The sequence below is a fragment of the Lathyrus oleraceus genome, unplaced genomic scaffold (assembly GCF_024323335.1).
Source record: "Lathyrus oleraceus cultivar Zhongwan6 unplaced genomic scaffold, CAAS_Psat_ZW6_1.0 chrUn0030, whole genome shotgun sequence".
Taxonomy (NCBI): Eukaryota; Viridiplantae; Streptophyta; class Magnoliopsida; order Fabales; family Fabaceae; genus Lathyrus; species Lathyrus oleraceus.
In genome coordinates this window covers 54,357-79,372 of record NW_026112421.1, presented here as the reverse complement: position 1 = coordinate 79,372, position 25,016 = coordinate 54,357, and the positions used below count along the sequence as shown (strand labels likewise).

Sequence of the window (25,016 nt, the reverse complement as noted above, 5' to 3'; positions counted from 1 at the left end):
CCAGGGATAAGAGCTGTGAGGCACACCCCTCACTTCCTATTTCATCTGCTTCACCCTAACTCTCAATGTTAGGGTTAAGAGCTAACATCACCTGATACAATTGGCTTGCTTTTGCAGCCTAACCCTTGTGTGAGCCCACTTTGTCTGTATATAGTGTGTGCTATTTGTGATTGTTTGCTTTGATTGCTTTGCATGTTTAGGTTCGGCTTGCTCCCTGTGCAAGTTAGGATAGAAACCATAACTTAGGGATGATATGCATGATAACATCTAGGCTCGAGTTAGTCTCCCTAGTAGTTTGTGTCTCCCTTTGTATCTGGTTAGGCTAGTCTTCCTCCCGTTCAGGGGAACTACGTCGCCCTGATCCTCATACCAGATGAGGTACGTAGGCATGAGACCGTGCGAGGTCTCTCCGGGCACCTTTTTTTCTTTTTGTGTGTGTTTGCTTGACAGTTACTAGGCTCGAGTGCCTGACTCCTTAGTAACTTGTTTGTTTGTTAACCCTCTCGTGTGTCAGGATATGGATGTAAGCCCAGCAATTGGCTGTCCGTATCCTGAGTGTGTTTGTTTGGTTCGGAATCTGATGTAAGTCCAGCGATTGGCATTCGGATTCCATGTTTGCCGTTTTGTGTGGAGTCTGACGTAAGTCCAGCGATTGGCAGTCGGTTTCCTGTGTTTGTTTTGTTTGGCGTGCGTGAGCCGAACTACGGTAGCTCTGATTCTCATTCCAGATGAGATACGTAGGCATAGGATGCGATATCCTAGCGAGCCCTCTCCTCTCTTCTTCCACCTGTGTTGTTTTCCAGTGTGTGTGTGTGTGATGTTTGTGAGCAGTTTTAGCAACCTTATTCTATCTTTTGAGCGTGGATCCCGTCGAGTACGACGGATGCGTAGGGGTGCTAATACCTTCCCTTCGCATAACCGACTCCCGATCCCATTCTCTTTGGTCGCGAGACCATGCTTTTCCCAGGTTTACTTTGAGCGTTTCCTTTCCCTCTTTTGGGATAAATAACGCACGGTGGCGGCTCTGTGTTTGTTTTGTTTTAGCACGCCGATTGTTTTTCGCGGATGCGACAGTTTCTATCTGACATTCTTGTCTTATGGATTGCATCCCATTGGTCAGATCTTTTCAACTCTTAACTTTTAATTTTTGTCTAGGATAGTATCTTCATCTCTGTCGCATCTCGGAAAATAAGATTCCTCGCTATGGTCGCGGAAAAAATTATGTTCGAATAGAGTCGCCACCGAACTTTATTTATCCCAACAAAGGGATAGGAAAATATCGATAAAACCTTTAGGAAATGGAATAATGGTCATCGCAACCATATTCGGGTTCGGGAGTGGATTACGTAAGGGGAAGGTATTAGCACCCCTTACGTCCGTTGTACTCAACGGGAACCTTTTAGTTCTAATGTGCGTTTCGTGTGTTAATTTATTTTTGTTTATTATCTTTGGGTTATAAAATTATAAAAAATAGAAATGGATGAGAACCTCAGAAAGGGAAAGGGGGGGTTTTTTATTAGTGTGCTCGTGAAGATACAACAATCTCCTGCCTACGTATACTTATGGTGCAATAAGGAAGTTAGAGCATTCGTAGTTCGGGGAACTACATTTAGTTGGTGTTTTTTAATGAACAACTGTTTAGATCGCATCCTAAAGGCTAAACATTGGCTTGTCTACTCTCGGCGGAGGCTTAAGCATTGGTTTTGTTATACGCATTAGAAAAGATTAAATGGTGTTCTTTTTGAAAAGAGTTTTGGTCATACGGAAGTGATAAGTTGGATTAATATGTTGGATGTTTTGATTGGTTGAGATATTTTTGGTTGGATGACGATTACTCGGATAGTCGAGTAAGACAACTCGTATCCTAACAGTCGGGAAAGGGAATAGAAGACTCTAGACCACTTTTTTTTCATCCTTAATTATAGAAAGGACTTGATAATAGTTAAAGTGTTTTGAACGGATAACGAATACTTGGATAATCGAGTAAGACAACTCGTATCGTAACAGTCGGGAAAGGGAATAGAAGACTCTAGACCGCTTTCTTTTTCATCTGAGTGATTACGAAAATAAGTTTGCGTATGGTTGATGTATTTTAGCATGAACGACAGATACTTGAATGACTGAGTAAGACAACTCATATCCAAGCATTTGAGAAGAGGAATTGAAGACTCAAGACCATCTCCCTTTTTGTATAGTTTGTTATGAAAATGATTTGATTAAGTATGAGTTGGTAAAAATGACAATTGTTCAACTGACCGAGTAAGAGAACTCGTATTCAAACAATTGAGGAGTGAAATCGAAAACTCAAAGTCAACTCCCTTTTCATTTAGCTTATTGTGAAAATATTTGATTTAATAGGAGTTTGAAAGTTGATATAGGAATGACAATTATTTGACTAACCAAGTAAGAGAACTTGTATTCAAATAGTCGAGGAGAAAAAATTGAAGACTCAAAGTTATCTCCCTTTCGGTTTCTTGTTATAAACGGATTTGATTTGTTTGTACTTAAATGATTTAGAAATGACGACCATTTGACTAACCGAGTAAGAAAACTCGTATTCAAATAATCGAGGAGAGGAGTTGAAAACTCGAAACCATCCCCCTTTTCATTTTCAAATGAAATGTTGTTTAGATGTGATTGAGCATTTTAATTTAACTTTCGATGTCGGATCGAGGTTTTTAAAATTTGCATTTTTGTGAATGAATTGAATTTATTTGGAGAATAATCCATTTAATCGTTAAATTAAAACCGACTAGGTCTCATTGTAAGAAAGCCCAAGAGTAAGCCATAGGAGGTTGATGGTGAAGCTTTAAAAAACAATCGACTTACAAAGGTATTTAAAAAAATGGCTCGACATTTGAATCGAGAATTTGTGTGATTTTTGAAATTGGGTTTGAATGATTTGGAATCGATGAAATCGAAATAGTTTGTTGTGACTGCGACGCACCACCTATGTGAAACCGACAATTCGTACCCATGAGTAATAAAACATAAAGTGATAACTCAAACAAATCTCTAAAGTGAATAATTTTATATTATGTAATAGATATTGATAACGTCATGTGTTAATCAAAATTATGTTAAATGATGAGTAATAATAGTGCCACATATTAATTAATTTAAATCGTGTACTAAGTTAATAGAATTCTAATTAATAACAAGGATCAAGCTTTTAATTCAAATGAAACCTTAATCATGGCCCATATTGACTAAAGAAAACAAAAAGTAAAAAAAAATGCAGTTAAAAAACGGGGGTGGGCCTTTAAGGCCAGCGAAGCCCAATGGGGCGCCCCTCTCCTCAAAGAAAATATTGAATAACCTGGGTTTAAACACAACCCTTCATTATCCAGCAGTCCAAGCGGCAGGCTTATTTGGCTATGTGGATTAGTGCAGAAAATTTCTTTCAATGCATTGGAAAGGTCAATTGACTATTGGACAACTGGACCCTCATGAAAACTCCCCATTCCCCCACGTTAACTCTCAGCTTTTCAAAAAAATAAGTGCAGAACTACAACACAATTCCTCTCCAAATCTCAACCATCATCTCCCATTACTCAACATACACAATATACTCTTGTCAGAAAATGCAAAATATATAAGAGATGAGAGAAATTTTGAGGAGGGAGCAGGCCAACTATACCTTAACGGAAAACGTATTTTCCGATGAGCTTGAAGATGAGGAGGAAAGCGAGAGACGAGAAGAGATCGCGAGTGACTCGTCGTTGGAGTTACGGTTGAGGAGGTGCTTGGACGATTTGTTGGAAGGAGAAGAGAATAAAGTTGTCGACGATGATGCCTCCCCTCTCCAGATAAGCCTCCTTCTTTTCGTTTTTTAGGTTTTTTTTATGATATTGATGTGTTCTTGTTGTATTGTTCTAGTTTAGGAAAAAAAAAGCGCTTCTGTTGTTGCTGTTCTTGATTTAGGGTTTTGAAAAAAAAATAACTTTGCCGTGCGGTTGCTATTCTTGTTTCTTTGAAAAAATCTCTATTGTGTTTATGTTGTTCTTTAGGATTTTTTGAGAAAAAGTTGTTTTTTTGTTGTTGTTGTGGTTTAGGGTTTTTTTAGAAGAAATCTCTTACTGTGTCTCTTTTTTGTTCCCCTCCTGAACGTTTTATGAAGAATTTTTATAAGTTTCTTAAAAACTCCTTTCTTTTTTCAATTTGTCTCATCCCAGATTATGTGGGATTTGATTTATTCCTGTTTTAGATCAACTTCGACATGCTTTTTGGATGTTTAGGTTAATTTTCTGGGTAAAGCTTTAATTTGAGTAATTTTTTAGTTGTTTTCCAGTTCTCTAAGTGCTTTTAAAAAGTGCTTTTTAAATAAGTTGTTTTTCTCTGCAGGTTATAGCTCTGAGATGACCTGATGGAATGGAAGGTGGCTGCTCCAAGCTTCAAGACAACCTGTTTTCGTGACTAAGTCCAAAGTGATTTCATCCTAATTGCTTGGTTTTGGTCATTAGGAACCTATTTCCATTTGTAGCAATTTTTTCACTGTAATTACTTAGTTTAGTTTTTTTTAGACAAAATGTGTGTTTGGATTATTTGGGACTTATTGAATTAAATTTTAATTATGTAATCACCTTTTAATCTTTCAAAATTTAACTCAATATTTATTTATGCTAATCATTCAACTTTTAAAAACAATACACTTCTAACTTAAGTATAATGACTTAATCTAAAGAACAACATAATTCTAATCTTAAACACAAAAACTAAGTACAGTAATTTAATTTTTAAAAAAACACAATTCTAATTTAAACACAAAAATCTAAATGTGGGACTTTTAATTTTTAAAAAACAACACAATTCTATTTTAAATACAAAAATCCAAATATGAGACTTTTTAATTTAAAAACAACACAATTCTATTTTAAATACAAAAATCTAAACATGGGACTTTTAATTTAAAAAAACACAATTCTATTTTAAATACAAAAATCTAAACATGGGACTTTTAATTTTAAAAAAAACACAATTCTATTTTAAATACAAAAATCTAAATATGGGACTTTTAATTTAAAAAAAACACATACATGTTTCTAAAAAATGCAAATTTAATTTGGGAACCCATGAAGAACTTAGAACTTGGTATAAATATTTGGGAAGTGTAAATGGACTAGTAAATAGTGATCATAGAAATAATAACATGGCTCTTAATACTTACTAATAAAAAAAATAAGTTTGGATTAGTAATGTAAAAGATTCAAACCATATTTTAGATTATGGACACACTTATGCAAATAGGCCTTTGAAACAAAGAGATATCATGGGTAAACCACAAATGGCAGGACAAAATTGGGGTATGACAGCTGCCCCTATTTAATTACCTCAAACCGGTTAGTGATGATGACAGTAGTCTTTACGCATTCACGGTGGGAGATAATTAAATACAAGAAGACCCAAATTTTGTCCTAGGCAATGAAAGGAAGAAAATACAGGAAGAAAATGCGGTGAGAAATGGCAAAAGACATTATCCCACAGTAAAATGGAACAATCAAGACTTTTTGGGAGTCGTCAGAACAATATCTTGGACGTCATAGTCGAGATATGTTAGCAATGAGATGACATCCCTAGCTAAAACTCAAGATTTTTCAAGATGCTAGAGCAGTATAAAGAAAATCTGGCATGAGACTCTTCATATCGATGAAGCAGCATCTCAACAGTAAAAGTGAGATTCTCTATATCGAGTCGAAACAACATCTTATATGATAGAATTAAGATATTCCAGCAAGGGAAAAATACTTTAATTGAATCTAAGACTCTCCGAGGATATTAGAGCAGTATCTCTAAAAAAATCTGAAATGAGCCTCTTCATATTGATGAAGCAGTATCTCAAACAGTAAAAGTGAGATTCTCTGTATCGAGTCGAAACGACATCTTATATGATAGAATTAGGATATTCCAGCAAAGGAAAAAAATACCTTAATTGAATCTAAGACTCTCCGAGGATATTAGAGCAGTATCTCTAAAAAAATCTGATGGGCAAAAATATTTGGGATGTGTAAATGGACTAGTAAATAGTGATCATAGAAGAAAATTTGATAGTGTGGAAAACCATTGTTATACTTCTTTTAAAAAATGTTATTTCATCAAATTATGGGTTTTTTTTGTCCAAGTAATACTTTTTTCAACCAAATTTTTGTCTCTAATGATATAGTCACACACTTCTTACCAATGACTTTGAATTTGTTAACAATTTTGTGGATATATCAAATATTAGTTTCAAACGAATTATATGAAATCCATTTATCAACTTTTGCGGTTTTCAATGCAACAAATTTACATGTCTAACAACTCTATGTTTTCTCTCTTACCCAGAAAATCTATCCTAAATCTTTGTTTTTCGATTGTATAGCAATTATTTATTTTCTCACTCCCATTCCAACTCTTTCTTTTCTATATCCAACCTCAACTTCTCGAATTCTTGAAGTTCTTCAACATCAGCTCATCTTTGAAGGTGTTTTTTTTATTCTGACACGAACATCAAGATTTTTGGTTGATTCTTCTTCGTTGTTTCATTTACATTATGATTGCTGAATGTTATAATGTTTCTGGTCGAAGCATGTTCATCATCTTTTATTTTGTTGAATATTTATTATTCTTGAGGATGAAGGTAAGATCCTCAAGTTTTTCTCGACCTGATAAATGTTTGTTCATGTCGGTTGTAAATGAAATGATTTTTGTATGATATTTGAAATGAAAGCTAAGAAATTCATATTTGTTAAGTAGATTTCATTGTTTTTTAGTTTCTGCTACTAACAAACATGATAATACTATGTTGTATTATTGTTGTAGTTTATTCTAAAAAAGCATAAAAGACAATGAACCTTTGTATTTTACATGCTTTTGTTCTTTTGTATATCTGCAAATGTGTTTCTGTATACATGATATAGTTTTCATATGTCAAATGCAACCTTAAAATAATGGCAATTCCGTTTGAGAAGATTGTCGAAATACATGACAAGAAAGAATTATGGAAAATTATTTTGAAAGTACATCACAAATGGATTGTTCTATCTAACAACAAAGAGAACCTGAAGCTAATATTTATCAATGCAGATGTAAGTGTATTGTTAGATTTCCAAATCACTTCAAAAAATTTATGTCTTAAACTGCAGTTACGTGATAATTGAAATGTATTTGTAGGGGACAGATATTCATGTTGTGGTACCAACTACGTTGAAAGCAACCTTTGATTCGGTTTTAGTGATAAACAACACTTACATTATTACGAACTTCCTCCCTCAAACCAATGATCTCATGTTCAAAACTTCAGAACATCAATTCATCATAAGATTTACAGTTGGAAATTTGTCTCTGATATAAACAAGCATGAAATTTCTTGGAAAAAGTTGAACTTCAAACCTTTTGCTGGCATTATTTCTTGAAAATGGAATAAGGATTTCTTAATAGGTAATGTATTTTCATTAATATCAACATATGATGTGGTAATTAACAATTTTTATAACCTTTTTATTGTAGTTGTTATTAATATAAACACTATCTTTGCAACATATATCATGAACATTAATTATAGTATTATTGTTAGATGTTATTGGACTGGTTGAAGAGATTGGGTATACTCAAATGAATGCTGGAAGCAAGAAGCAACAAGTAAACCTCATTTTAAAAGACCTTGGATAAATGTTTAAATGTTATTAAATTTGTATGTATTTTAAAGTTTTTCTGCTTTATGCAAGATTCTGAATGTACAATATAAATCGTTAATATAACATATCCCATTGTTAGGAATAACACATTGAACTGTACCTTTTGGGAGACGTATGTTGTGAAATTCATGAACTACATGCAAAAGAACAAAGACGGTGGTCATACAATTATAATGTTATAGTATGCGAAAATGAAGGAGGAAGGTACAAATAGTTTTCAGATGTTACTAATTGTGTTAAGTCAATTATAATGATGTCGTGCTTATTAAACATTGTTTGTTTTAAAATAGGGAAGTATTTGCTGCCTATTTCGAATACGTACAATATCACCAATCTGATCATTAACAAAGACGTGCCTGATATTGTTGAATTTTGAAATAGGTATTATTTCATGTGGCTTACTACTTTTGAATATGTTGTTATGTTTTATGGTATTGAAAAGGTGACACAGATAAGAACATTCTATTTTTGGTTTCAAAGGACACCCAACTTGGAAGTTCAAGTCAACTTATGAGTACACAATCTAACATGTGGTCACAAAACTCATCTGGCTCTCAAATGACTTCTTATGATAAGTTTGTGTCAAATGCTACGCCTCTTTGTCTGTGAGATATAATAAACCTTCCTGATGCAAGTATTGATATGGTGCTTTTTAAAATGCAATATATATACGACCATCATAGTTATTATTTTGCCATTAAATCATTTATATCACATGAATCAGTTGACATGGTGTGTCACCGTAGAAACTACTAAGAAACTGAAAGCAACAAGAAACGGTTGCGTGCTTTTTAAAATACAATATATACATGCGACCATCATAGTTATTATTGTGCCACTAAATCATTTATATCACATGAATCAGTTGACATGGTGTGTCACCGTAGAAACTACTAAGAAACTGAAAGCAACAGGAAACGGTTGGTACTACCAAGCATGCTACAATTGTCCAAAAGTAGCTAAAGGGAATTCTCTACCATATGTATGTTCTGATGGCCATTCAACCGAGGCCGAAATATATAGGTAATACATAATAACTAAATGAATGTCATACCTCATGTAAGGGAAGTCTAAAATGACATATTGGAACTTTTTAGGTGCAAAATTGAGATTGAGGTTGTTGATAATGGAAGTACTGCCATTTTTGTATTTTGGGATCATGAGTGTTTCGAGTTGTTGGAAATCTCTACTACACAACTTTGTCTAACAATGGTTGAGGTGTGCTGATGTATTTTTTTAAATAGCATTTTTATCATTTCAAGTACCATTTCATCATGTATGTTATCTTTCTTCAACTACTTTTCATTTCTTATAGGACGGTGTTGATGATCCACTTGAATTTCCCTTGGTCTTTGATAAATTACTTGGTCATAAATTTATGTTCAAATTTAAATAGCAACAAATGTGGAAAAATGAAAGTGTCATGATGGTTAAAAAGAAACAATTGAAAAACTACAACAACAATGAGATGTTTGTTAGGTATGCCACAAATACGTGCTTATGTTGTTTATATTGTATAAGTCTTTATACAAACAAATATAAAGCAAATCATTTTATTTACATCACACAACTGAAGCTAATGATGAACAAGTAATCTAGGTATTTTATAATTGTAATTCATTTTTTATATCCATCCCATGTTATGTTCTACTCACCATTTCAATACATTTATATGTTTTTAGATTAAGGAAAATGTTGATGAGATTACATTAACATAAATTACAGTTTATGGAAAGTGTTGATGAGACTACATTTCTATGTTTTTAGATTAAAAAGCAGTTTTATTTGTTTCTCAAGTGGACAAGAGTTGCAAAAGAAATCATTTCTAAACTTATTACATAGCATAAGTTATTTTGATGAATGGAATTAAAAGATGAGCTCCTGGATGTCCTAAACGATTATGCCATAACTCGATAGATGAAGAAACAAAGACAGGTGGTGGTATTTTTGTTGTGTTTGGTCTTGTGGAATATGGTAAGGATAGTCTGAACTGTTACATCTCATTAAAAGCATTAATGTCTGAAAATCCTTTGTAGAAAAACCAAAAGGATCAAATTTAACAGATACATCATTATTGATTGTAAATTTTATGTCAGAAACAAGATTTTTAATAAGTTTTGGTGCATGTAAAACATTCTTTAATCTTAGGGTATTGGGTAGAGATGCGTCCATAACCAATGACAGGAACATGATCACCATTCTGACGGTAATATTATTACTCATATTAAAATAAGATGTGATATTACCTTTAATCTTTGTCATATGAGAAGTCGTTGTGTTTTCCATATACCATTGATCATTAGAAAGAGAGATGGAGAAAGTATGCATAGCAACCTGGATGTTAACCGGAGCATAAGAATATGAGCTTTGTTGACTGTTCATATGAGGTGGAGCAGATGCCATGTGAGCTTTCCGAGGCTTGGGACCAAGTATGCCTAATTTTTATTGGGGAGCACCAGTTGTAAGATATGGACACGGTGGAGTGGACCATTGTTTCCATGGATATGTCCATTGTTATTGCCATTATCTGGAATAAGTGGGAGTGATCCACTGAGGTTGTTGATAGAGAGACTAAGGCCACTGATGTTGTTGATGCTAAGAACGACCTTCACCATAATCGTTGCTTCTGACCCGACCATGACCATTGCTACGACCACCATGACTAACACCACTGTTGTTTTGGTTGTTGTGTTGCTGAGAGAGAGTGGTTGAGGCTGTGTTATCATCAAGACATGATACACAAGAAGAGTTATTGATAAAATTTTCTCCTTTCTTTTCTTTGGTCGTTTCTTCCAAGATTATCATAGAATAATCTTTGTAAAAGGGTGGAAGAGGGTCTCCATGATGGATTTGTGAACCCACTGTGGCATACTCATTTGCCAGGGTAGAGATGAGATGAAGAACAAGCCTTCCGTTAGACACGACATTAGAGAGTTGGTCAGACAGAGATTTGAGATGTTGACAATAGGTAGAGGCATTAGGAAATTACTCCATATAAGCATTAGAAAATTATTGTTCTAGGTAGAGAGCCCTAGAATTTTTCTTGTCATAAAAAAATGTTAAATAATATTTTCCATGCATTTTCCGATGTTGAATCACACTCAATGATGGTGTGAAAAAGGTCGTCAAAATTTTTGCCATAAACCCATTGAACGACAACAACATCAAGACATGCCTAGAGAGTAGGATCAATGTCTTTGAGATTAAGATATGATGTGGTTTCAGTTGGGATGATATGATCAATGACTTGATGAACACAAGCATTGATTTTAAATATTTCATACCAAGTGTTATATTGTTCGTTTTAAATGCTTGGGGTAATTTTGATAAAATTGGTGATGTTAGAGATAGCGAATGCAGGATGAATGAGAGGGTTGGTATTCTGCATGGTTTTAGAATGTGAGGTCGAGTCAGAGCTTTTAGTATGAGATGAGGGAGATGAATGTTCTATTGTCATGATACGAGAAAGAAAGTGGTTTCACGGTGAGGTTAAATAAAGGAGAGAACAATGCAAGTGAGAGAAGAGGAAGAAAAAGGTGTGTCGGCCAGTTGTGTGAGGAGGGACAGCCTGGGTTTGGTAGCACTACTACAAATATACACATTTTACCTTAGACGCGAAAGGGATTAAACCTCGGTTGCAGAGGTGAGGTAACAAAACACGTCATGAAAACTTGCCACTTTATCCCTCGGTTATTGCAAAACTGAGGGGTAATGTGTTCTTCGCCTATGTTTAATCCCCAACTTTTGCATTTTTATTATTTTTCAGAACTGGATGGCGTGCCCCACGTTTCTTCTCGGTTATTTCAGAAGCTGAGGTAATAGAGTTGTATTATTACCTCGATTTAAAGTAATAATCGAGGGGAAAACATTGTTATTTTTTTTCTATATTTTGGTTTGAACCTGTATTACATAACCATATTTTGGCCATTATGAAACAAATACATTATTACATAACCATATTTTGACCTTTTTTAAAACGGATACTTTGTACCTCTTGCCAATTTCTCAAACAGAATCATTGTACCAAAAATATGTATTGTTTACACCATTTGCAAATCCAAAATGGCACAGGTACACCTTATAATTTTACAACAAGTTAAAACTAAAACAAATGATTAACCAACAAAAGCAATAACAAAAATAAAAAGTCTTGTAGGCTGTCTAAAAATTATCTTCTGTGATTTGTCACCAGTTGTTACACACCTATAACTTGAACCATATTTAAAACCAATTAAGATCATCAACAACAATAACATTAAATATTTAGTAAAAAGAATATAAAAATATAAATGAGTAAATATATATTAATAAGTGATATAGAAAATTTACTTACTAGTTTTCCCATATTCTCTCTTGATGATCATGATGAATAGCATGCACATCATCATCATAATCAATTTCTTCTTATGAGAGACGTACGTGTGTTGCGAAAGAAGGGGTATCAAAATTTAAATCTTGATTTTCATCACTATCAAGAATATATTTTCATTATAGAACAATTGGCCATGTTGTTTTAGAAGGATCAGTGACATAAACAACTTGTTTTTCTTAGGATTCCGTGAAGAATGGTTTGTTCATATAAGTCTCCTTTCAAAGATCAACCCATATGGATCCTAATTCATCAGTTTCTACACCAGTGTTATTGTCAAACCACCTGAACTTAAATAAAGGCACTTTAAAATCAATATAATCAATCTCCATAATCTCCTCAATGGCCCCAAAGTACGCTCTAGATGCCAATATAAGATTCTTATCTTTAGAACTAGACAAGCACATGGACTCAACTTCAACCATTACCCCACTATTTTGCACAGTACTATGATCATCCTTTGATTTTGTATAGAATGTATACTTAGTAATATCGTATGAACTCCAAGTTATTATATTAAACATAGCCATATGTAACATCCATTTAATTTTCTCTGATGCATTACTCTCTTTAGAAACCCTTTCATTAAACCAAGTTATGAAAGTTTTATTATGCTCTATCAACAATATTTTTTCACTCATTCGGGAGAATTTTTCCTTGATAAGACTTTTGTGAATGGTCAAGTAAGGTTGAACTTCATTAACATTATTCAATATATATATATATATATATATATATATATATATATATATATATATATATATATATATATATATATATATATATATATATATATATATGTATATGTGTGTGTGTGTGTGTGTGCGCGCGCGCGCTTGAAGAACTAGATCTTAGTAACATGTTTTAACATTTAAAACTTGAATACCTCTACCACCATACCTTCCATCTTGACGAGACTCTAGAATTCCTGTAGAGTTTGCTTCAGATTAATAGTTTATACAAAACTCAATAGCTTCTTCGGTGATGTATCGTTCAATGATCGAAGCTTCCGGATGGTGATGATTCTTTGTATACCCTTTAAAGATCTTATCAGATACATTCACCATAAATAAACTGGATCATAAATTCTAATTTCACTTACTATATGAACAATTAAGTGAACCATAATTTCAAAAAGTAATGGAGGGAAAAAATCTCTAATTGACATAAGATAATTGCAGCCTCGTGTTCCAACTCATCTAAATTTACAAGTTCAACGATTTTACTACATATTGCATTGAAGAATAAGCACAATTTGGTTATAGTTACTCTTATATTTTTTGGTAGAATACCACGGATAGCCACTGGTAGAAGTTGTTGCATCAAGATGGCAATCATGAGATATTAGAGGGAGTATGACATGAAGAGGGGAATATGTTTTATTTCCTATATCTTTTAGGGATAACTCTTTCCCTCTACCCATCACCACTATATCTTCACAAGATTTATTAGGATCTTTTGTCTTACCTTTAAAGTTTAGAAGTGTTTCAATCAAACTATCACATACATTTTTCTCCATATGCCTGACATCAAGACAATGTCTTACATCGAAGATAGACCAATATGGAAGATCAAAGAACACCGACCTCTTTTTCTAAATATTTTTCTCCGCAAGCCATTGTCATTTCTTTCAAAAGACAACATTAATGTGTTATTGTATTTTATAAATGTCCTTCCTGGATAAGGGCTTTGGAGCGATACCAAACTCCTCTTTCCATTAAAATCCTTCCGCAATCTACAATATGGATGGTTAGTTCTTAGATATTTTTGACGCCCAAAGTAAATAATATTTTCCATTTTTTTAATTGGTGGAAGGATGTATCATCTTCACATATTGGACATGCTTTATGCCCATTGACGTTGTACGCATATAAATTCCCAGATGCAGGAAAGTCATTGATTATGCAAAACAACATGACACACAACTTAAAGTTATCACTTGTATACACATCATCAACATCAAAGCCTTCCTCTCACAAAATTATCAAATCCTCAATCAATGGTATTAAATAAACATCTATGTTGTTCCCTAGTTATTTTGGACTCAAAATCATCATTGATAACATCATATATTTCCGCTTCATGCACAACCATAGAGATAAGTTTTAAATCATGAGAAGAACATGTCATGAAGTATGGTTAGTACTCAAATTTCCAAACGGGTTCATTCCGTCGGTGGAAAGTCCAAGCCCAAGGTTCCTTGGCTAAAGGATAAAATCTAGAAACAACATATAAAATTTCTTCCATTGCGATGAATCAGCTATATCATGAATTTTTCCATCACATAATATTTTATTTGCATGCCACCTAGTATTATTTGTGTCATTTACATTAGGAAACAATATATTAAAATTTTAAGTTATCGGTCGGTACCACATCACCTTCGAAGGAACACCCTTTTCTAGTTACACCATCATCATCTTCAGCACATTTGTCCTTCTTCTTGTAGTGTGACTCCCCACACCTCAGGCACTCCTTCAAGTTTTCATAATTTTTCCTATATAATATGAAATCATTACGACATGCATGTATTTTGACATAGTCCACACCCATTGGACACAATATGTTTTTGGCCTCATAATTACGTTTCGGAAACGTGTTACCTTCTGGAAGCATTTCTTGCAACAATTCAATCAATTCAGTGAAACTTTTATTCGTCCAAACACCTCTTGCCTTAAAATTAAATAGTCTTAAAACAGGTGATAATCTTGTAAAAAATTTGTATCCTGGATATAATGACTATTCCATGTCACTTTTTAAAGTATCTTCCACGTGAGTTTTCTTAAAAGCATCTATTCCAATATCAAGAATCATATCTTCTAGAGTATCATTCACAAATTCATCATCTTCAACTCTATGTGACATAAATCTTTTTTTTGTCACTTCACTATGTCATACCCATTTCGTATAATTTTGAATAATTCTATCACAACCACAATGATTGAATATAACATCTCTTGGATATTTTTACGTATTTCAAAAAAAATTACAAGGACACAAAAAATCTCATTATTATTAGGAAGGTTTTTTTCCTGCGAATTCAAGAAATTGAATCACTTCATTCTCATACTATTTACTTAGTCTATTGGCTCTCATCCAACTATGATCTATAATAACATAAAACTTTTGAAAGTAAAATACAAATGAACATTCCAAAATAATACAACAATAACAACTACAAATACTTGAAAAATAACACTATATTATACCCTAAGTCTCAAAAACCATGACAATAATAATAATAGTAAATAACAACACTACATTGTACCTTAAGTCTCAAAAACCATAATAATAATAATAATAACAACAATAACAACGATGGTAACAACAACAACAATAAAAATAATAACAAAAACAACAATAACAACAACAATATTATATAAGAGAGTTTTACATACTGAAGAATATGGGAGAGTCAAAGAAAAGTATTGACTTGAGGTTCGGGCTTCCTTCCTCATTGGAAAATATGGTGTTTTAGTTTGTTAGACTGAGAGAATGGTGTTTCAGTCGAAGAAAAGTGCTAGGGTGTAAAAAGTGAATGAAACATGACGATTGAGTAAAATATAATTTAGAGTTTACACGTCGGTTTTCAGAAAACCCGAGAGAGCAATATTGAGGTAAAAACTACATTCAATTTATTTAAATAAAATACTAATAAACTTGTAATGTCGATTTTTTAAACAACTGAGGTATAATATGTAACAACCCGTATAATATATATCTAGAATAACATCATACAAGTGTTAATAATTGGTACTGATCCAACATAAGTGTCTAATGGCATCAATATAAATACATGTCCAAATATGAAAACATCAATGGGACATGTTATATAATGGTGCCTACAAATAAAAATCTAAGAACTATGTGCAACATCTTCATTGCACAAAACTCCATAGCGGAAGATCATGATAAACAACATCCCTTGAAACATCCATAGACAACTTCTCCTGAATTCAATCTGCAAGGAATACCTGAAAAATAACAACAATAATGGGATGAGATAATAATTTCAGTGAGTTCTCTTATCCTATGGGTCCACTAGGCTCTACAGGGTTCCTACTCGATTCTAACTCAAGCATTCACCTTCTGTTACTTGTGTATCACTCGCACCTTGTAACTAGGACTTGAGTAACTACATGATAATCACAATGTATGGAAACATGTCACTTGAGTGCATCCACTCAAAAAATCACTATTCGGATTCACGAAACATCGATCCCCAACCGGACCTACGTCTAGGCCAAGGCTTGGTTCACGCATGTCCGAATGATTCGACTTTCACAGTGGATATCAGGTTCCCCTATGGGACTCGAACCCACTTTTAAGAACCATCACTCATATGGGACTCGAACCCACTTTGAGTATCTTTCACCGTATGGGACTCTAACCCACTTAGGTGTCCACCTCTCTCTCATGTCCACCATGGTTAGGGCTCAAACCCAATTAAGGCACGAATCACTGGTGCCACATCCCCACTTACCGTTTTGCCTAAGCCCTTGAAGTGGTATATGCACAATCACAAATAATTCCGAATACGTGATTAATTCTCAATAACCAATAGGACTTTCGGAGCAACGCTCCTCATCAAAATAGGACTTTTGGAACAAAAGTTCCTCACCAAATATCAAACAATTCTCATGATATCATATTAATTCTCATGGCATCATAACATGATCCATTCTCATACATATATCACACATGTTCCATACAAAGCATATTGATTCGTTACCAAGTGGATACTTGTCCACAATACACACCTAGGTACTGTTACGTCCAAGCATCACCGTATACTCATTTCCATAACCTAGATTATCTTTCTAAGTTATTTATCAAGTTATTCTCCTGGGTTTCCTCACTCATCTTTATAAGGTTTTTAATCGTGTTATTTCACATTCAACATAACAAAAATATTTAACTTTCGTCATAATATAATTCATAGCATTTATAAATCACATAATATAGTATAACATGGAATGATAATAATAGTCCTTTACGTTATCCTTCTAACGCAACCGTCCGCGTCCAAAACGGAGTTACAATTCTCAAATAATTTAAAAATCTAACTTAATCAAGAATATAGGTTAACATTTATTCCTTACACAAATATTTAACAATAAAAGCTTAACCTAGTGGTAAAGCTTGTTCCATACAAATGAGGTTCTAGGTTCAACCCCCATTGACAGCATATTTTAATTTATCAAAGAATTAATTCATGATTGGGAGATTTCTCACAAAATTTCACTAAACCAATCGATTGGTTGGAACTCTTTAAAGGTTGGGGATCAAGACATACTAGCTAAGAACTCACCTTGAAGATGAAGTTTGATGAAGGTGATAGTGAAAATGACATGATGATGAAGATGATGATCCTCCATGGTTTTTCTTGTTTTTCCTCCAAGCTCTTCTTTCCTCTTTCTCTCTTCTTCTTTCTTCTCTTTCTTTCTTGTTCTTATCTCTTCCTTTTCTTTTTCCTTTCTGATATCTCTCCTTCTCTCTTACCTACTTCTTCTTATCCTTTCCACACCACACAAATATATAACATATAATATATATATATATATATATATTATGTAGTAATATAAAATATCTCAAGTAAAATTTTATCTTCCAGTATCAATTGACCAATTATTAATGTTACCAAAAATATGTACTTATTAATATTGATCTGTCTCTTTTATTAATAACTAGTAAAGGACCCGTGCGTTCGCACAGGTCGCGCAAGTGCAATAATTTATTTTAAAAAAATTAAAATATAATATATTTTTTTGTTATATATATATATATATATATATATATATATATATATATATATATATATATATATATATATATATATATATATATATATATATATATATATATATGGTTGGATCAACGTACACAAATTTATTGCATAAGAGTTTTTTTTAATGTAATGGATGTTAAATGATCAATAAATGGGTTCAAAAAATTTCCACAAATAACTTTTTCCAGTTTGGGACATAATAAAGTAAAACATTATTAATTTATAGTAATATAATTTGCTTAATTTTTTTGTATACTATATTAAGGAAATAATCAAAAAATATAATACAAAAATATTTTTACAATTTATTGGTATATTGATATATAATAAACATTCCATTGTTAATGTTATGAATAAACATTCCATTTATCATTGAGATTTTGGACATAAGAAATAAAAATATATTTATTTAGTAATGGATGGAATTTTCCAATCTCTTACTAATTTGAGGTATAAAAGCGCAAATATTAACCTTCATAATAAATGATTATTTAACCAAAATACATAAACCATGTAAAAGAAATACCAGAACCTCATTTGTTTTAAAATATAGTAATGAATACTACCAAATGTTGAAATTAATTGCAATTGATACAGTAAGGTTTAATGCAACAAAAGATATTGAAACAAAAGGTTCACAATTTTAGTTAAAATTGTGAGAAATAAGTCCAGCAACAAAAATGATTTAACTTCGTACAATTCTTTGGTCCTTAAAAAACTGGGTTTATACAAAACCTGCCTGCAACCTTTTAGGAAGTGATGATTCATTACCCCGTAAAAAACAATTACATCCATATAAACAAATGTTAAAACATAATGTATATTTTATACAACTCATTCAATAAAATTCTAATAATAAACAACGACATTTGTTGATATAATATAACTAATGAAAAACTTACGTTCTATAAGTTTTCAAAAACTTCTTTGAACACGACGTTTGTTATAGAATTCAATGGATGGTTATCCTTGTCATGGATTAATATCTTAAGCCCTTTTTTGCTTTTGACCCTTGATATTGCAACATATAGTTGACCATGACTAAATACACTTCTAGGCAAATACAATCCAACATAATCCAATGACTGACCTTGAGATTTGTTAATTGTCATAGCATAACATATAGTTATGGGAAATTGCCTTCTAGTCATTTTGAATGGCCACGGAGATTGTGTTGGAGTCATATCCATTCTTGGAATATAGATAACCCCTCCAATATTCTTTCCAGATATAATCTTTGCCTCGATAACATGGTTGGCCAATCTTGTAACTATAAGCCTTGTTCCATTGCAGAGACCTTCAGGTTGATCAATGTTTCGAAGCAATATAATAGGGGTCCCAATCTTCAATTTAATCTTGTGGTTAGGTAGACCGGAAGTTGTAAGTGTATTCAAAAATTCCGGGGTCAAAGCATCAAAAGCTTCATTTCCTTCACCGTCAAAAGTGTCTACAGAATCTGAACTTAAATATTCCTTTTCTTCACCTTTGGGAAAATTTTTGAAGTTTTATTATTATAAATCTATGTTAGTACATATAAATATATGAATGTATCTATAAATATGTTTACAATGGATAACGCATACCTGGTATGAATCCCAAAACGTATTGATTTATGATGTCAACCGTTTCAATTGTTCCTGCCAATATAGCTCTTGATTGGAAAAATTCTGGATTCTTGTAATTGTTAAGAAAATTCGGATATGTTTCACTAACAATGGCTTCTAGTGGATCATCATAGTTAGAAATTAAGAAATCATTTGGAATAGGAATATCCGTGTAACCATCGTTCGGTTCTTCCAATTTCCCATCGCCAACTTTTAATATCCAATTAGAAAACAATTCTAATTCAGATGTACTTGAATTATTGCCGGCTTGTTGGAGTCGCATGTTCTTTGTAAGCTTCAGCACAACACAATGATCCCAGATGTATGATGAATTTATTGTAGAATGTATTATATCTGAACGGATGCCCCTTGGTACAACTGGTAATATTTGCCGAAAATCTCCACCAAATACAATTACTTTCCCTCCAAATAATTTGTCAGAACAATTGGAACGCCCCATTATGTCTTTAAGGGTTTTATCAAACGCTTCAAAACAAAATCTGTGTGCCATTGGAGCTTCATCCCAAATTATCAACTTTGCCATTTTTAGTAGCTCTGCGCGACCACTACCTTTGTCGATATTACATGTAGAAGACTCCATTGTAGGTATTGGAATCTTGAACATTGAATGAGCCGTTCGACCTCCTGGAAGTAGTAGTGAAGCTATGCCCGATGAAGCAACAGTTAAACAAATTTGTTTCTTTGATCTTATGTAGGAAGCTAGAGTTCTCCACATGTAGGTTTTCCCTGTGCCACCGTATCCATACAAAAAAAATACGCCTCCTTGTTGATTGTTTACTGCTTCCATTATTCGCTTGAATACACCTCTTTGCTCATCTAATTTAAAAAAAATACATAGCAAACATGCAGTGAATAAATTAATTATACATTAAAAAAAATTGTAAGATAAAATCATACTTTAAAAGTTAACTTTATAAAATTATGACAAAACTTACAAACATTTAACATATTTACCTGTAAGATTTAAGAACAAATTATTGTATTCTTGCAATTGTTCGACTGGATTGTAACTCCGCTCTTCGTATATGAGCTTATTTCCCAACTGCTCAACCACATATCCACTTGGATAAGGCATTCCAGCAAATTCCTTTAGACTTCGGCTCTTCCTTTGAAGATTTCGTTCAATCTCAATTAATGTTAAATTCATTATCTCTTCATCCGACAACCTCAAACCTTTATACAATAGTAATTATAAGTGTAAACTATAAAACAAATTTACTTTTAAGAATCAAACAAATAAATATAATAAAAATTCACAATATAGGAAAAATAATACCTCTATTGTTTGCAATTCGCTGTTGAGCATATAGTATTCCATCAGCTAAGAGATGACATGTTTTACTCCATACATGTCTTGGCCTGTTAATGCTGCCTGATAATAACATGTGAACAAATAGTAATCTCAAATATTGACCTGAACCCCAATGATTTGCCTCTTTAATAGCTGCAATGAATTCTCTATCATCGCCGATAAAACCCATAGCAAAACAGGCATTCCGGAAAGTATCATATTTTATGTTATTCACTGTTTTTATATCATTATAACTGCGGGGGCCTTTGACATGTGTGAGCATCAATCTAAGATAGTACAATTCGCCAGTTGTTGGAGGAACCCATATAAGCCTACCAATTGTGTAACCTTTTTGACGTGGTTTCCATTCTCTTTTTTTCTTAACATAAACAAATTTTGAAACAAATTTGCTGTAAGTTAAATTTTGTGCTTCAGGATACTTGCAATTTGCTTCGAACCATGATGTAAACATTGATTCAGTTACACTTGATTTTTCCAGAACTGTATTGATACGATCAAAATCAGTGTAATATACTGAATTTTGACCTTCACAATGAAATTACAGTCTCTCAACAGCTGGTTTTCTACCATGGATTGGAAAGGAGAATATCCTCCAAGATGCTTCACTCGGAGAAACGTACCTACAAATAATATAATGAAAGGCAATGGATTTAAAATTAATATAATGATTATTGTAGACAGAATATATAAATTTTATTATAACACATATAGTCAAAACAGTGTACATATAAAATTTTCTACACCATGCATGTAAAGAAAAATTGCACACTTTTAGTTGAAATAGATAAATTGCATGACATCATATTTCAAGTGATATATTAGAAACGTACCTACAATCAATATACTGTTTGATCTCATCAATATTCTGCGGCTGGTTGGAAGTTCCATCATCATTCGGTACAATGGCAACGGTGGTTTTGTCGTAACCTTTGTTGATGTACTTGAATAAGTACTTAATCGATGTACTTTGATTGCACCATTCCATGTTTATGTGAGCTTGGTACTTTGTCAACAACTTTGCATTGTATGGAACAACATTCCGGTTATCGACTTGAATTCCATTCTTAAGAACTGTATGTCCATTGTCCCTTCTTCTATATACCGGAAACCCATCTTGATCAACAATTGTTTCAGGCTGAAACTGTTTTGGAAAATATTTAGAACATTTTCCATCTTTCATGCACGGTGAAGATCGATTTGCAAATCCACACGGGCCATGAATCATGTGAGTTTTAACCAAATTATACAACTCTTCATTGGTATCTTGGTCAGGTATTTCAGCTGAAATAATGCGATCAATATCACTTGGAGTTGGATATTTGTTAGATGGATGGAGGAAAATTAAGATGTGAGCATGTGGTAATCCTCTCTTTTGAAACTCAATTGTATACATATCTATAAAAATAAATATATAAAGTATATACAATAGTCAGCACACGAATGATAAATTTGAAAATAACAATACGATTAATTGAATATGGAATAAGTTACTCACATGCAAGAACTTTCCCCAATAGACTTTTCTTTTTGAGATCAGACAAAAGCTCATCAAATTTCATTTTAAAGACTCTTGAAATGATGTCAGGACGATCTGATGCTTTTAGATGAATAGAACCAAGCAAACGCTGAATTTCAGGCCAGTTGGGGTTACATGTGAATGTAATGAAAAGATCTGGAAATCCGACATAGCTGCATATTGCCATTCCGTCAAAGTATAGTTGATCCATATATCTACGACTACCAACGTATGAAGAAGGTAGCACAACCCTCTTACCTGTGTTTGACCCGTGCGTTTCTCCATTTGAATTACATTCATTCAAATTGTGATACTTGCCAACCCTCAATTTTGACTGATTCTTTCGAAGCCACCTAAGTCTTTCTGATTCCATCATTGTAAAACCATCTACCAAAAATTGTTGATAAAGTCTCCTTGATCGCAACAATGTTTGTGCTTCATTAGATCTTGATTGAATTCTAAAGGCCAACCACTCTCTTATTGTAAGTCGATTTCGCTTTCTTGCTTCTTCCCAAGGAATATCTTTATTGTTCTGTTCTGACTGTGTTATGTCTGTGAAGTGGCGAATATTTGTCCCTTTATCACGGTGCGTCACATTAGGTTTATATCCATCCTCACCATATGGAAATAATAATGGGTACTGATATCCTAAATAACTGGTATGATACTCATCTATCATTTGAAGTTCGCCAAATTGTTTTTGCACTATAATGTCTCTTTTTTCTGCAGTGTCGACATCTCCAACAATTAAAGCAGCTACTTCGGATACAGTTGGTTGATTATATATCCTTCCATCATTTCTTCGTTCAGATATTAAACGAAGTTTTAAATCAGAAACACCTTCTTCACAAAGTCTGTCCCTTGTCATGCGAAATGATTGGGCATGAACATTATGTTCATATAACATTTCAGATAGTTTTCTCACAATATTAACATCAACTCCACTTTTTGACCTATAATGAAAAGAGTTGAAGCAGTTTATTGCAAGTTTCTTAAATAAATAAATTTAAAATTTGGAAAATAATAGATATCTAACCTGAATCCATGCATTCTGTTTTCAATTTCATTCTCAGTGTCATAAACATATAGTTGTGCAAATCGTGGATTTTGACCTGGCATCGGTAACATGCTTCCTATTCGGTGACATGATTGACCTTGGATACGAAAATTGGGAGGGCATCTACCGTTGTTAAATCGATTGTCCACTTTCGCACCGGGAGATGTAAATGCAAACATAACGTTGTACATTCGAATTTGTTGTTGGAAATTTTTTGATTCACATGATTCGTTGTCAAACAACAGATGTTGTAGAACTTTAGGAGCGGGTTTTAACAAAGGTAACTGAACTTTTCCTGATCCACAAGACATGGAAAATTTAGGATTGGACGCATGACGACATTTGTTTTTCCTTTCCGAATACCACATATTTGCACCACAATATTGACATTCAATGACAGGATCCCCTATATCATAATACCCTCCTGATCATCAATAGTATTTAATTCATATGTTAAATGAGTTGTATTTCATAATAATAAAATATTATTTATAGTAAATCATTTTAAAATACCTGATGTAATTTCAAAAGTTTCCATAGCATCTGTTCCATTAGACATTTCATCTTCATCAAAACTTGAATTTGTTGCTGAACTGTAACCTTTTGACATAACATTTATTGTGTTAAGAATATTGTAATATTCTATGACATATCATAAAAAAATTAACTCAAATGAAAAATAATTAAGAATATACCGTCAGATTCATCATTCATATTATCGTCTCCACTATCAGATGCAAAAAGCTCATTGAGTTGCAATTCTGGTATTGGATCTTGGTTTGATGTTGTTGCAGCAAATGTATTGTCAAACCTCTTAGATAAGTTAACTCCTAATTTAGTAATGTTTCTGCTTGATATCCTTTTTGATCTGATATTATTATTGGTACTTGGCTTAGTCTTTAAGGACGAATGAAGTTGACGACTTACTTCAACGTTGGCTATACCACGACCGTCATTTAGTATGTTTGGCGAAAGTTCTGATAGTGGTATCCTCAAAGCTGTTGAGTCATTGTCGCGTCTTTTATCAAATGTATCGTTTTCTTTTAGAGCAGTTTTCAACCTCTTAGATTTCTTGTCATCAATAACACTCTTTCTATAAATTCTGGCTTTTGCAACATTCTTCCTCCTCAAAATAGTTTTAAAATGTAATTCTTCATCTACCATTTTGAATATTTTCTCTTATAGTACTCACTCAGGCTCTATAATTCAAAATGATCATACTTGATCATACATCTGAAAAAATTACACATATATAACAGATATTATATATCTTCATCATTATAAATAAAACAAAAGATATATAATTTTATAGTGAATAAAAATATCAAATGTTCACCTGATAAAAAACATAACTTACATTGCCATGGCTTTATTTGAATAAAATTTTCTTACAGTTTTTGCTCATTCAACATGATAAGTTCATTTCTTGAATTTGGAATAATACTTGAAATGCTAATATATAATATATAAGGTACATGTTAAGAATGGATCATTTCCATTATATATATATATATATATATATATATATATATATATATATATATATATATATATATATATATATATATATATATATATATATATATATATATATATATATATATATATATATATATATATATATTTGGTACGAAAATTCGTCTGTTCCCTCCAAAATAATTGGCAATTACATAACA

At 32.7% G+C, this 25,016-nt stretch overlaps 1 pseudogene; it reads right to left on the bottom strand.

The window, feature by feature from the left end:
* Positions 1 to 18,735: 18,735 nt before the first annotated feature.
* Positions 18,736 to 24,504, bottom strand: LOC127112061 (uncharacterized; annotated as a pseudogene).
* Positions 24,505 to 25,016: the final 512 nt, after the last annotated feature.